At 40.7% G+C, this 14,364-nt stretch overlaps 1 protein-coding gene across 1 annotated transcript in view; it reads right to left on the bottom strand.

The window, feature by feature from the left end:
• Positions 1–14,364, bottom strand: part of RUNX2 (RUNX family transcription factor 2) — a 215,397-nt gene that overhangs the window by 161,781 nt on the left and 39,252 nt on the right. The window lies entirely within an intron of this gene.

Genomic DNA, 14,364 nt, shown 5'->3' with positions numbered 1-14,364 from the left:
TGCCCAGCTATTCTTTGCTTTTTCTTAAGTATGACAAATAGTAACTCCAGATTAGCACGTTATTCGGTCTGCTAAGTAGGCGTGTGGTAATGAGTTCTGTAACTGCAACATTCTTACTCAGACTGTGGACTGCCATGGTTTGTTTAACTACTGTATCCCTGCCCCACTGGTTTGCCGCCCAGATAAAAGAAGACTCTTTGTGTCCTGAAATTAGTTGAAGCATTTAATATTTCAGCATCATGCACTGCTTTTTAGCATTTATAGTCCCTGATACAAACAAAAGCATAAAGATCTGATAGGAAGGCTACAAAATGACTGCATTAAAAAAAAAAAAAAAAAAAAAAAAAAAAAGAACGAGAGAATTTTACTTTCCCCCCAGCATTTTCAGTAGGAAATGAGGACTGAGAGCTGAGACTCTTGAGCTCTGTCTCATGATCTGATGCTGAATGTTCTGGGATCTCAGACAAGACTTTAAGCAAGTTTTCCTTCAGTATAGAATGCAGCCCTAACTGCTATCCGTATACATTTTGAGATAGAAAAATATGTATATAAATTCTGAGAGGTCCAAAGATGAGCAGGGCTTGGCACCCAATAATACCAAGAAAAAAATTTGGAAATCTGGTAGGAAACCTGCCCTGTCCCTGCTGAAAAACGGTTGGCTTTTCCACAGCACCCAGCAAAACACGGGCTGTACAAACAACAAAGTTTACTGCTCCTGAATTTTTCCTAAATGATATATTTTCTGCTTCTCTTAAGCAGGGACTGCAAGCCTATGGTGTGGGTCTTACTGCAGAGTTCTCCCTTTTCCCTCCCTGTTTGCAGCCTCTTATGCCCCATTGGGATTGCACGTATTTCAGAGAGGTTTAAAGCAGCAAATGACAATGTCATCATCATGAGGAGCAAGAAATGTGGCCTGCTTGTCATCTTGTAACAGTGTTGGAAAGAGAAAGTATGACCTGTGCTTGCTGGCACTGAAAACCTGAACGTGTAGTAGGATTAGAAAAATGTATCGCCTGTCTTTCTCCAATATTTTTTTTTAATTGCAAAATGCAAACTAAAAATTAGCTTTAGGAAGTTGCTAGGGTTCTCATAGTCAGGGGAAAATTGTCATTTTTCACAGAAAGACCAACTTTGTCTCTTTCCATTAATTCTCCTTCCAGCTTCGATTTAACTAATTTCAGAGTGAGGAAAAGGTTTTGTTATTTTTCCCCTTGGATGAATTCAGGTGAAATCAGTATATTGTGTTAGAGATATAAAGGCTAAAAAGTGATAACTTAATTTTTTTTTCCTTATTTCCACATTTGCAAAAGCAGCATGAGCCAGAAACTGGTTATTTATTCTGTTGACCTTAGTGAAAACTGGTTCTCTTGACTAACTGTGGGGAAAGTGGGTGGTATAGCTGTAATTAAAAAGTGTTTATACCTCTGGAACCTTACAGAGTCCCTAAATTTGCATGCTGTATTTTAAAAGTCTAATGAAGTGCTCTCTGGCCAGATACAAGCTCCATAAAGCTCACTCAGGAGATACTACAAGATGTAAATCAGTCTTAAGTGGGAGAGGGGTTTTTAGTGTTTCTAACCACAAGCACAGCACCAGGTCCTTGCATTTACTCTCTGTGTCGCAGTGGTGACAATTCCCATTGTAAATCTATTTTCAATAGCATGGATGGCGGGAAAAAAATTTCTTTGTTAATAACACAAGACTCAAAGCTGAAGTATTAGAAAAACACTGAATAGTGACAGGCTGGTTCTAAAAAGGATGAAAACAGACAACTATGAAAGAGACAGTGCAGTCTACAGGAGTGAAATAGAAGGAAGCATATGGTAAGGGCAAATATTAAACAAGCATAATAGGCAAAGAAAACCAACATTTTAAGGACCATAACAACTTTTTTTTGCCTTTTCTTTCCTGAAAATTCACTCAGGCCCGACCAAGCCATCAAGAATAATCATGGTGTGACATAATGTAATCCTGAAAATGCTGAGCATACATCTTAGCAGAAATGTGTGTGTGCCCCACATCAGGTGTGGCCTTCAGCCCTTGAGTGTGGCAATCCCTCAGGTCAATTGTGGAATCGGCAGCCAAGTCACAGGCGACAACAGTGCCAGTCCCAAAACAAGCCATAAGGACAGGTGACAAAACATTAGACATCACAGGAATGATTCTCTCTAGTAACAGAAGACAAAGATCTGGCAGAAAAAATGTTATAGGTGAAGCTGCCAGCGGTATCTGCAGCTAAACTTGTCTACCACTTTCCAGTATAAGACCTTGTTTTCACTCACATAATGTTGCCAATTTTTAGCTGTTCAGGATGATCTTTTCAATCCTCAGTCTGCCTCAAGCTGAATTTTTTGGAAACTTGCAGCAGAAATATTTTTGCTACTTCTATGATCGGCATTAAGAGAAAACACATTGTTTCACAACATTTTAAGATTTCAGCCCAGTATCTATTTCAGAGCTGGGATGGGAAGCTTTACTGAGTAGGAGAGGAATAAGGAGGAAAAAGCAGATAAGTTCCTTTTGTTGTCCCTGACCAAAAGGATCCACCCGAACTTGGCTGAGTTAGAAGCTGCTGAAAATTGTTGAGGTTTTTCTCGCGCGTGCTCAGTACAGATGGAGGAGTTGGCAGCTGAATTCTCCAAAGCCTCCATGGCAGCACTGGGCTTGCTAGACTGGATTGGATCTGTAGTCAGTCAAGTCTGACCAATATTGCCCCTGACAGTAGGCTGCACTGTTTTAGAGAAAAGGATAAGAAACTCTTGAGTCAGCAGATGGAGCTGGGATCTATTCCTCCTTTAAGGTCTCATCCTAGTTAATAGTAGCTTAGAAAAAATATAATCAGAATGACTGTCAGCAGTTCAGTTTTAAATTGTGTCTTTTAGAAGTCTATAATTCAACCATAAAAATTCCTTACAGGCTGAAATCTGGTTAATACTCTTAGTTCAGAAGTCAAAGTTCTCTACAGATTTTTTTCAGTAGTCTGTTTTGAAGTGATAGAAAAAATAGTTATGTACAAATTCTAGACATTTCTTTCACAACACACTTCATCATTCAGCTATGATAAGCATGGTAAGTTCTAAACTATTTGTTTCAAATGCTTGTCTGGCCCTAGAAAGATCAAGAATAACTAAAATCTTCACCATTAACAGTAGACATTCAAATGTGAACAAGGTTCTCTGACCTTGGGATATTAGGAGCATTATGATATTAGGAGCTGATGTGATGTAATACCAAAACCTGTTATTCTAGTTTACTATATAAATATTTATATAGTTTATTAAATGCACATATTGAAAAGCAAGGGAGAATCCTCTGTCTTCTCACAAAACTCAACACAAAGACAGTCACTAAGATGTTCTTCTATCTGAAATATAAGAATGACATAACCTGGAAGTATTCAGGAGGAACAAGCAAGAGGTCCTCAGAGGGGGCAAAGCAGATGCAACACCTTTCTTGGGAGACCACAGCAGCTCTCATTACTACCAAGCTTCCCTTTGTAGTAGAGAAGATAGAGGAGCTCTTCCCATCCCTGGAATGCTTTCAAAGATCCTGTGCTTGGCACCCTGAGGTTAGCGCGATTTTTTGAGCAGATAAAAGCCCGTTACATGAAAAGGCAGATTCCACCCTCCTTTTTTCCTTTCTTTCTTTCTCTTTTTTTTTTCTTTTTAAAAAAAATTGTTAAGAAAAGAGAGAAAATGCTTATTCTGTCTGCAGTTCCACTGATTTCAATGGAAGCCTTCATGGAATAAGGTACTGCTTCCTGTAAGAGAAGCAGAGGCAAGATTTCAGCTGACTTGCTGCTTCCAGTCACTCACCTTATCCTTTCATATTTCCATGTCCAAATGTCCATCTTGGTGAAGAGCATGTTAAGTCTTTCAGATCATTATTTCCACTATATTTTAGAGAGCTGGAATAATTTGTATTTTTAGGCATGAAAAAACCATCTTCCACTGTTTCTGACAATTGAAGAACATGGACTGAGGGAAGCAGAGGAAAGCTCTATTTACTAAACACCACATGTAGATCACCGCTGATAGTTTTTCTAACAAATTTATGACCTGTGTGGAGTAAATAAACTCCATTTTTGGTGAAGAATCTGCAGCCAATCATTCATGCTTTCTTAGAGACGTTACTGTTCATGTTGCTTTTATGTGGAAGCCTACAGTAAAGGGTGATATTATGTCTAAAATAGACAGTTGGCAGCTAAAAATGTAAAAAAAAGCTTTTTCTAACATTACTTATCATGAGATTCTTGCTAGATTTTGGCACATTTACTCTGGTTCAGGAAAGAAAGAAAAGATAATGATAGGACAATTATAATTCTTGTAACTAATATGTTATCTTCATGCATGCACTTGCATGCCCAGCTCCATTTACTGGCAAGTTATGGCATTTTACGCATCTGAAATAAACAGAGCTCTCAGTGTGTTCAGAATGTTTAGTAAGTCTAAAAGCTGTTTGCTCTGTATCTCAGGGTAAATGAGAATGGGACAGACACTGCTTCTCCTGGTTGCCCATCCTGTATTCCCATCATCATGCTCCTTTCATGCTCCCCTTCCTCTCCCCATTTTATGTTCTGCATCCAATAGAGACAATTTATTATAACTATTTAAGGCAGTCATGAAAACTAAGTGAGAAGAAGAAGTGAGAAGAAGAAGTAAGAAGAAGGTTTACCATGTTTACAGAAATATGTGTTTCTCATGTACAAGTAACTCAGTGGCCTTCAGCTCTCCCCCTCTTGATTTACATTGGTGTGAAAGGGGAACTGGGCTGTTATTTAGTCTGCCTGATTTAACAGATACACACAATGTGTTTGCTTATTTTCTTCTATCATATATGAAATTATCAATGCAAACTTCATTAATTCCACATTCCACAGCAAAAGTATTTTGAATTTAAAATGAATAAGTGCCTTTCTGAGTGATAATCCTTTGTCCTTAACTCACCCCACTGTACTTCAGCATATGGGGCCTGTAATGTTACTGGGGCTCTGCCTTCTCTAGAAGAATGACCTGTTTTTCATGAGGGATGTCAAAAATAGTTTTCCACCCTCAAATCCATTCAAGTACTAGTAAAAGTAGCTGCCTCACTGGTGTGGAAAAGGTCAGGTAAGTTTATTGCTAACATAGGCCTATTGAGGGCTGCATGGGATTTGCCTTGGAGCGTACAGAAGAATTTGTTACAATAAGTGTTGAACTCACTGACTTTGCCCACAGTGGATACGCAGTTGTTTTCAACCCTGCTCCAAGATGTTTGGAGAGGGGGTGGGCGTTTTGACAGCAGTTGTCAAAAACATGTTGTTTCTCTGGGGCAGGTACATGCCTACCAAAATATCCACGCTCTAAAAGGCCTGAATCAGTAAACCTGGGATAGTGCAAAGTCCCCTCTGACAGCATGGCCTGAGAATTTCTGTGCTGGTGTACACTTGCAGGATGTCAGATGATGAGCAGGACTTTTAATGTGCAGTCCCTTATCATCTACAGCAATACAGAATTGAAGGCTATAAGCCAATTGCCAAAGATTATGCTAATTTAAAGAACAGCCAGTGGAAGAAAATACCCATGCTGTAAGTAAGTGATCAGAGCTCTCACCATGTGAGGCTGCTGACATAATAAATAATGCTGAATTTTGCAGGCTCTCCACACACTGTGCACACTTCTGAGCCATGTGAAAAAACATAAGAAACTATTTTGCCAAACTAGACTGGGTCGGGTATCTTTATTTCTTAGATGTTCATTAATAATTGACCAGTTCTGTGGAAGCATCATAGTATAATCCATAAGAAGTGGATTGTACAAGAGGTTTTCTTTTTCTATGGCATTTATTTTTGCAATTACGCAAAGAATAAGCTGGCATTTGAGGAAGGAAACTGAAGCAGAAGTTATTTTTCAAGTGGATAAAAGAAGATGCTATTTTGTACAGAACAACTTCTAGTTGACCTTTGCAATAAATGCCATAAAATACTATTTTGGCCACAAATGAAGCAACATTTTTAGAAGGATTAATGTTTAATCTGTCTGTCTGTCTGTGCAGGATTTTAAAAAGGCTGGAGGAAGCTAGCAGTCCACTTTCACTTAAAATTGCATCTGAAAAACTTTAAAACTGTGCAAGATCTTCTCTGCTGTGCTGGATGCCATTAGCATTAGCATATTACCACAGAAAAGGAATCAAAGGTAGACAGTGAAATTCATAAGAAATCTTCCAAAAGCCTTCTATCCCTCAAAAACTTTAATTCCCAACAAGATCCTGACTGCCACAAAACCCACTAAAATATATGAACTGTTCAATAGGCTCACAGAGTTGATAACAGTCTGAGTGGTTTTTGATAATGATAAAATGCAAAGCTATGTTAGACTGGAGAGAGCATTTTTTGAAGAATTTTGAAATCCTGAAGAAATTTCAGAGGGGTCAATTACTACACTTGTGGGATTTTTTTCTTTCTTTTGAGTTGAGATTTTTTAGTCATTGTCACTTTTTTTTTTGCATTGGTAGAGGTTTCTGTCACACTGCATGTCCTGTCACACAATATTGCATGAGTACCATGCAGCCATTTCATGTCTTTCCTAGCCCTGGATGGTAGATGAATGTAAACCTTAAAAGCAAACAAATAGAAAAGACCAAAAACAAACCCTCAAAAATCTAAATACTTTACAAATACTTTTAAAAGTAGGGATAAAAGAGGTAGCTAGCATAGGGAAAGAATCTCTCCTGATTTAAGAGCTCTGTTTGGCACTCTGTAGACATTTCCCAGTAAAAATGCTTTAGCTGATCCCAGCTGTAATACTGGCTCATTGGAAAGGTTGACTGGGTATGTCCTTTGGCTGATCTGAACTCACTGTGTATAGTTTAAAATCAACATCCTGACTTTTTCATAATTTAAAAACCGTATCTAAATCATTAGTGTAAGTGTATTTTAAAATGGCTCTGTATTTTCCATCATGATACTGAGTTGAAGCTGGCAGAATGGAAATTGGAGAGCAGTTGCAAAGAAATAAAAAAGTATCCTGCTCTGCTTCTCAGCTACGGGAATCGACCACAGCTGCCAGAGAAGCACCTTATACAAAAGGAAGACTGTCTGGGGAAGAGGTAAGGATATTCTCAGGACCTCTGTTGAAAGCAGTAGTTCTTATCCAAAAGAAAGATGGAAATATGGAATTGTACCCTTCCTTTACAACCAGGTCTTGCTGCTTTCCTGTGTGTTACAGATCACACGTTATTTTACATTGGAAGCTTGGTGCTAAAATCTAAAACCTAAGGGCCAAGTTCTACCCTTAGATACACATGCACCAGTCCAATGAGCTCAAAGAGAGCTGTGTTCATATGTTTAGCAATGGAATTTGGCCCTAAATATTTAAATATTTATGCAGAGGGAAAAAAAAAAGCTTCTCTGATATATTTGTATCTCATATCTAATGTACACAGATTACCACCACTGGGCACCCACCCTGAGAAGAAGTGTTAGAGAACCATAAACTCAGCGTTCTACCTGCTCTGCCTGGTCAAATAACATGAATTTGTTTCAGAACATTAAGGAAATTAAATCTTTAGCAACCTGTGGCTGATGTTATTTATTCTGCAGCCCAGTAGTAATTTGATGCAAATTGCTGGCACTATTCCTACATCTCAAGAAATTACTGTTTTGAATGGACTGATTCTGGAAACTTTCATTATAGGTATATGCAATCCAGAAGGAACTCATGTCCTCTGCTTGCATTTTTTCTGCAGAAGAAAGCTCAGTGTTCTGTCTAATTCTCGCCTTCCAAAGGCTTATGATTGGAGTCCATAATAATTAACCATGTCATATGGAAATGGTTAATCTGAGATCCCACCTGCTCTCCCTGGCAAATGACCCAGATGTGTTTTTGCTAAGGATACAAAAGATTCAGAAACCTGCAAATTTTCCTCAAGCAATATAATACTCCAATTTGTATATCTCATGTTAAAGTGAAAAGTAACTATATATAACTGCTATTTTCCTTGGACAAATGACTGCTAAAGGAGAGCTGAGTTCCAGGTTCAGACACCTAAATTTGGTTGACTAAAAGTAACTGTTTATATTTATGCTAGCTATTTAAGCTACCAGGATGCTCAATAGTGACCTAAGGCTCAATTCACTTGCCTAAAATTAAGCTTGCAATGCCATTACAGCTGCCTTGGGCTACCTAAAAAATCACCATGGATCTGGCACATCTGAGTCAGGATCTGTGTGAGGTGCTTTGGAAAGGCAGGTGGAGGGAAACATCATAGCCCAGAGGACTCGACACAGGATAGCTGAGCTCAGCCCTCAAAAATGCAATCAGTGGTTTCTACAGAGCACATCTCGTGGCCAAACAGACTTCTGCCTTTGGAGGAACTGGTTTCTTGCCTGTGTTGACCATGGTGACTGGTTTCCATTGAAACCTACTCCTCTTATGGTAGTTGCCAGAGTAAATCCTAGTTTTAGGGTAATCAGTGTGCTGCCAGTTCAGTCTGGCTTGACCTACCTTGGTTGTGCATTTTGTGCAGTGATTCCAGTGAAATGCTGGCAGGCAGGACAGCCAGAGTGATGGGCAGGTGTGATTATAGGGGTGGTGAGTTTCTCTTGATGTTGTGCTTCAGGGAGCTCCTTGAGATCCATTTGGACATCTAGCCAACCCTGCTACCTGCCCCTTAGCTAGAGGAGTCTCTGGATACTAAGAGTTGGCTCTTTACATTCCTTGGGAGAATTGGCACTTCATCTGCTTTTACTGCTCTCATTTTTAGGTGAAAAGGATATCCAGCATATTGCTGGAGATCTCTTTTCAATGCTGCATTTTTTCTGGGCACAGTCAGTTTCATAAGAAAGACTCTTCACCAAATCTCACTTTCTTTTAGAGTCTTTTTTTCTGGAGCTCTCTAACCAGAGACGTCATACTTGAATATCTCTGGCTATAGAGGTGCAATGCATGACGTTGCCAAAATGCTGTGACCTCTGTGGTAAGAACAAAAGCATTAATAATCATTAATAATCATGGCCAGTTGGGCCTTCTACCCAGGTCTTGCCTCAGTATTAAGAAGGTGAGTTAAAAGTGATGCAGAAACTAGAAATTCTTCCCTGCTACAAATCGTGTTTTTGGTTTGCTCTGTGGTTATCTTGGTTGAGATCAAACCTCAAGCATTACTTCAGATAACATACAACTATTAGCATGTGCTTCCTTGATTGTGTGTGGCAACTCCCAGCCCCATTTGTGGAAGCCATGGTTTTGAAAAAGGCACAGCAAAAAAGTACTATTTAAGGCATAGTCTTAGGGCAGCTGACTGGACAGGCTGGAGGAGTCAGTGGCTGGGAAAAGGGCCCCTCTCAAGTAGTTTTTCTTCAAGTGCATTGATTCAGATCAGTTGGGAACAAAACCCTGCTTTTATCTTGTTTTATGTTTAATTCATATGCTGCTTACTTAAGGGCGTGCCTATGGGGCTGGCTTCTGAGAGAAGTGTTAATGCATGTCCAAAATGGCTACTACAGATTGGAGACCTTGGTCACAACTGGATTACACAAAACAAAGCTCTGTCCTCAAGATCACGGTGCTGCCTAATTCTATCTCTCCAGGTCTTTAACTTCCAGCCATTGGAATTGCCTCAAATCCATTTTGGCACGGAACACATAATTATTTTCATATTGTGCTAGTCTACTCTCCTGCTTTCATCCCCATGAGCCAGGAGTGAACAAGAGTTGGCAACTTTATACTCAACTATTATATTGCAGAGTACACTTTAATCAGCACCCTAATAAATAGCACACCCAATTAATTGGGATATTTGCCAGCAAACCAATTCCTTTCCCTGTGCTTCAGTGGCTGTAAATGATGGATAAATAGCATTCTTGCTGTTGTCTGCGAGCATATTTGTTGTAATTAACAGGTACGAGTTGGTCTTTTCTGGCATATGTTTCCTCAGTAAGTTGCTCCCTTTTTAGTAGGCTCCCTGCTCCATGCAGTTACTAAAAATAAATAACAGATTTCCCTTTCAGTATTTGCTTAAATCAAGGCAGCTCTTTTGTATTTTAAAGGAAAAAAAAAAAGTAATCTATCCATTATATTGCTATATGGTTTTGACATTAACAGTAATAATTTAATTAGCATATTTCTTCTTTAGTTAGTATGGTAAAGAAGTTTTTGCCACACCATGGAATAATTTACAATAAAGGAGGGATTTCTGCTGCAGCTCTCTACCTTTTCTGACCAGGGGTTGCATGGTGGTTGGCTTTAAACTGGTATTTCCTTGAGAAGGATCCTCAGAAGTACAATCTATTTTAATAAACTGGTATATGCTATGATTTACAGTAGACATGTGACAATTTCTCTTATTTGGACACCCTTTGCCAAAAAAGTAAATAAAAATGAACACAGTAAACTTTTTTAATCCTTGCATTCCTCACAGATTGCTTTAGTGGCAACTGAAAAAAAAAAATTGGAAGTAAATGAATATGAAAAGGGAAATGGTACTGGAGAAATCTCAACAAGGGACCTTAAAAACCAGGATGGCTATGGATCAGCAAAGGGTAGAAACATTCGTGTAATTGAAGGAGAACATAATTTGTGGGTTATCTGAAAAAAAAAATTGTCCGGGTTGGCATTTACTTTGACTTGTTGGCAGGAGGAAAAGAAACCGCCCTGTACCACTGCATAAGGTTCCTTATTAGTTGTGGCTTCTGCAGAGGCTCCGTCTCCTCTTTGGAGCATGGAGGATTTCTTTCATTACATAATCTGGAATTTTTATTTTTTTTTACATAGATTGAATTTTTTTTTCTCCTGTGTGTGCAAATTCTCTTTGCCCCAATGCTTCTATACTGAGGAATGCAAGCGTCTAGAGTAACAATGGTTCATTTTCCTTTAATGACTTTGTTGACAGGATGGAGACATTTTTGTGGTGTGATGAATTCACTCGGTCTCCCGTTGTGTTTTCTCCACATGCTTTGGAAACTCTCTCTCTCTCCCTGAGAATTGTGGCCATCCACTCCAGCAAGAGCTTCATTACTTTATATTCATTGTATTTAAATGGCACCCCAGTGGTACTGACCTCCTGGGATGATTGATGTAAATTATATGCTATGTAGGGGGAAAATAAAATCTTTTTCTGACTTTTTATGTTCTGCAGAGAAATAAAAAGTGAAAACAAATGACAGAGAAAATCAGGCCTATTCAAAGTGAAACTTTGTAAGTATTATGGTTTGAGCAGACTCCAGTTTGTGAAAGTGCTGAGACAGTTCATTATGACCTCATGATCTGAAAGGTGACCTGAGAAGGGGGAAACAATTTTGTATGTGACCTTTTTCAGTTCTGTATAATACATAACAAAAACTGCATCATGTTTTTTTTTTTTATTTTTTCCTCTTTGCAAGTATTGTAAGAATTCAGACCTAAGCAGAGAAGAGCCTCTGCATTTTTACCAGCTAGACAAAGGCACAGTACTAGAAGGGACATCTCAGTGCTCTTTCCTCTTCTCTTCCAGCAGATTTTCTCGTATTGACTTTTTGTAGCCAGTAGGTATCTGTCTTGTTCAATTATTCTGCCAGAAGTTATTACCTATAGAAGTGGCAACAGGGGGAATGTTCTCTCATCAGCTCAGGTCATCATTGGGCAGGAGCTTCAATCCCTCATGAACAGGTAACCTGCTGTGCAGGCGAAAGGGTTCTGCACAGCAACACAATTTGTCAGGAAATGTTTCTGTCAGTGCTTTTTCAGGCACCTCACCAAGTCACACTGCCTCTATCCAAGCTCCTGGAAGTTATGCAGCTCACACTGGACATGCTCAACCATATTATCCCAGAAATTCTGGTATTAAAATTACCATATGGAACTGGCATAGTAATTTCTGTTTTTTCTATGTTCTTATATTATTCTGTCTTATCAATTCTGAGATATATAAAGATATGCACAGAAATGCAAGTAATATGTTGCCTTGCCTCCCTCAGTTTAATGTAAGGTTCTGACAAATCACAGAATTTGGCTACAAACTCGAGTTCCCTCGAGTTTTTCTGCAGTACTTTTCATAACCTGACAGAATGTTTTGATTCTCCTTTTTGCCAGGAAAATGCTTATTGATAATCCCACTTTGGCTGGGGTTGCCCAGATATTTTAAAATGTATAACAGGAAGGAACTGTTCAGGCCATCCTCCTCACAGCAACAACTTAAAACTTTGCTGTGCAGGCAAGAATCAGTAGAGTGAGGCCTCTCATTCTCCACGATAATATCTTGGTGTTTTGCCCTGTTGCTGTCAGTGCTCAGGCTGGTATCAGCTTTGCTTCCATAATGGTAAGCAGCAGAAGGGAGAGGGGCTGGCAGCACTCAGCAGCGAGTTGCAGAATCACCTCGTCTTTCTGAGGCTGATGTGGGAGGTGGGAACAGGGAGGAAGCAACGCAGAGGGGACTGACAGAATGTTTATATGAAGTAGCAAGAAGGACTGGGAGTGAGTGGTAGCCAAAAAAAAAAAAAAAAAGAAGTAAGGGCAGCAGAAGTCAGCTAAGGGAAAAAGAAAATAAGATTACTTTCTACTAAACTGGAATTCAGAGGGTCCCTAGAGTGTTAAGATCACTGCAGTGGTTGCCAGAGCTTTCTTCTTCCTCCTTTTCTTATCCAGACCCCTAAAGAAGTAAAATGCTGAGATTTACATAAAATCACAAAGTCTCTGAGTTGTCAGTTTCTTAGAATGCGTCCTAGTAAAATGATATGAATACTGCTTGGTGAGCAGGCACGAATTTGAATTAAAAAAGGACTAAGGAGGGCAAAGTAAAAGAGCATAACTTTTGAAGTTATACACCCCACAAACTCTTGAGAAAAGTAAGATTTTTTTTTAAGCACTAATAATTACTCCATTTACCTCCGGTGGTCCCATTTACTAGTTCCACTTTATTCCATGGCACACATCAGCCTGTCTCCCAACAAACCTGCATGTGACGAGCAGAATGACAAAGCTAAACTCACAAAAGCCTATGATTAGGAGGTGTCCAAGGAAGAAAAGGTTGAAAGGAAGAAAGGAAAGGTGGGTTAATGCTCCAGCTCTCCTAGTCATGCCCTTCCTCATCAACCTGTTGAGCTAGCAAGATATAGGAAGAGGAAAGTCACCATTGCCAGGAATCAAGAGGAAAACATGGGTATGTAACCACACCAATGCACTGAATCAGCGCAGCAAAGAACAGAATATTTCAGCTGGAAGGAACCTACAACAATCATCCAGTCCAATTGCCTGACCATGTCAGGACTGACCCAAAGTTAATGATATTGTCCCAATGCCTCTTATACACTGAGAGAAGCAGACCATCAACCACCTCTCCATAAGCCTGTTCCAGTGTCTGGCCACTCTCTCAATAAAGGGATGCTTCCTAATGTCCAGCCTAAATCTCCCTTGCTCAGCTTTGATCTATTAATGTCATGGCTGAAATAGTACAACTGGGTATTGCTGTAGCAGGATCCATTGGTGTTTCCAAGGGTAAAGATGAGCGCAGGTCGCTCTTGTTTGCGCTGCTATTTTTGAACACCTGTACAAGGATGGGGCTGCTGAGATGAGGGTGTGCTGGCACCTGTGCTGAGACCAGACACCTGTGTACACCCACAGCTGTCTCTCCCAAAAATCCCCTGGTTTTTGGACTCACACCAGCCCTGAAGGCCCTTCCTGCTGCCCTCCAGCAATGCCTGGGGCTGAAGGGGAAGGAAAAGGTGGTCATGGCCTATGAGGCAGCACATGCAACACCATCCCTTGAGGTGTTTAAGGGAAGACTGGATGTGGCGCTGAGGGATTTGGCCTGGCTCACAAGGTGGTGACTGGTGCATAGGTTGGACTCGACAGTCTCAGAGGTCTTTTCCAACCTAACTGATTGTGTTATTCACAGCACCACAAAATTGTTAGGGTTGGAAGGGACCTATGGAGACCATCCAGGCCCTGGAGCAGGTGACACACGAACGCGTTCAATTGGGTTTGGAATGTCTCCAGAGAGGGGCAATGCACAAAATCCCCGGGCAGCCCGCTCCACTGCTGTGTCACCCTCAACGCAAATAAGTTCTTACTCATATCTAGGTGGAACTTGTGTTTCATTTTACAGCCACTTCTCCTCGTCCTGTCGCTGGGCACCACTGTAAAGAGGCTGGCACCATCCTCCTGGCACCACCCTTTGAGATATTCACACGCACCAACAGTAACCCGGGCGAGCGGCGGGCCGAGGGGCACAGCAGCGGCGGGGGCGGGAGGAAGCGGCGGCAGCGGCGGCAGCCCCGCCTCGCCCCGGCTCCTCCCCGCGCCCTGGGAGGCGCCGCCGCCCCCGCCTCCATCTGCGGGGCGGCCGCTGTGGCGGAACCGGCTCCTCCCCGGCGCGGGCGGCGCCATTTTACCCCCCCTCCCTCCCTCAGCGGCC

This window comes from Melospiza georgiana, chromosome 3, assembly GCF_028018845.1.
Source record: "Melospiza georgiana isolate bMelGeo1 chromosome 3, bMelGeo1.pri, whole genome shotgun sequence".
Taxonomy (NCBI): domain Eukaryota; kingdom Metazoa; phylum Chordata; class Aves; order Passeriformes; family Passerellidae; genus Melospiza; species Melospiza georgiana.
This window is presented reverse-complemented; position numbering and strand designations above follow the sequence as displayed.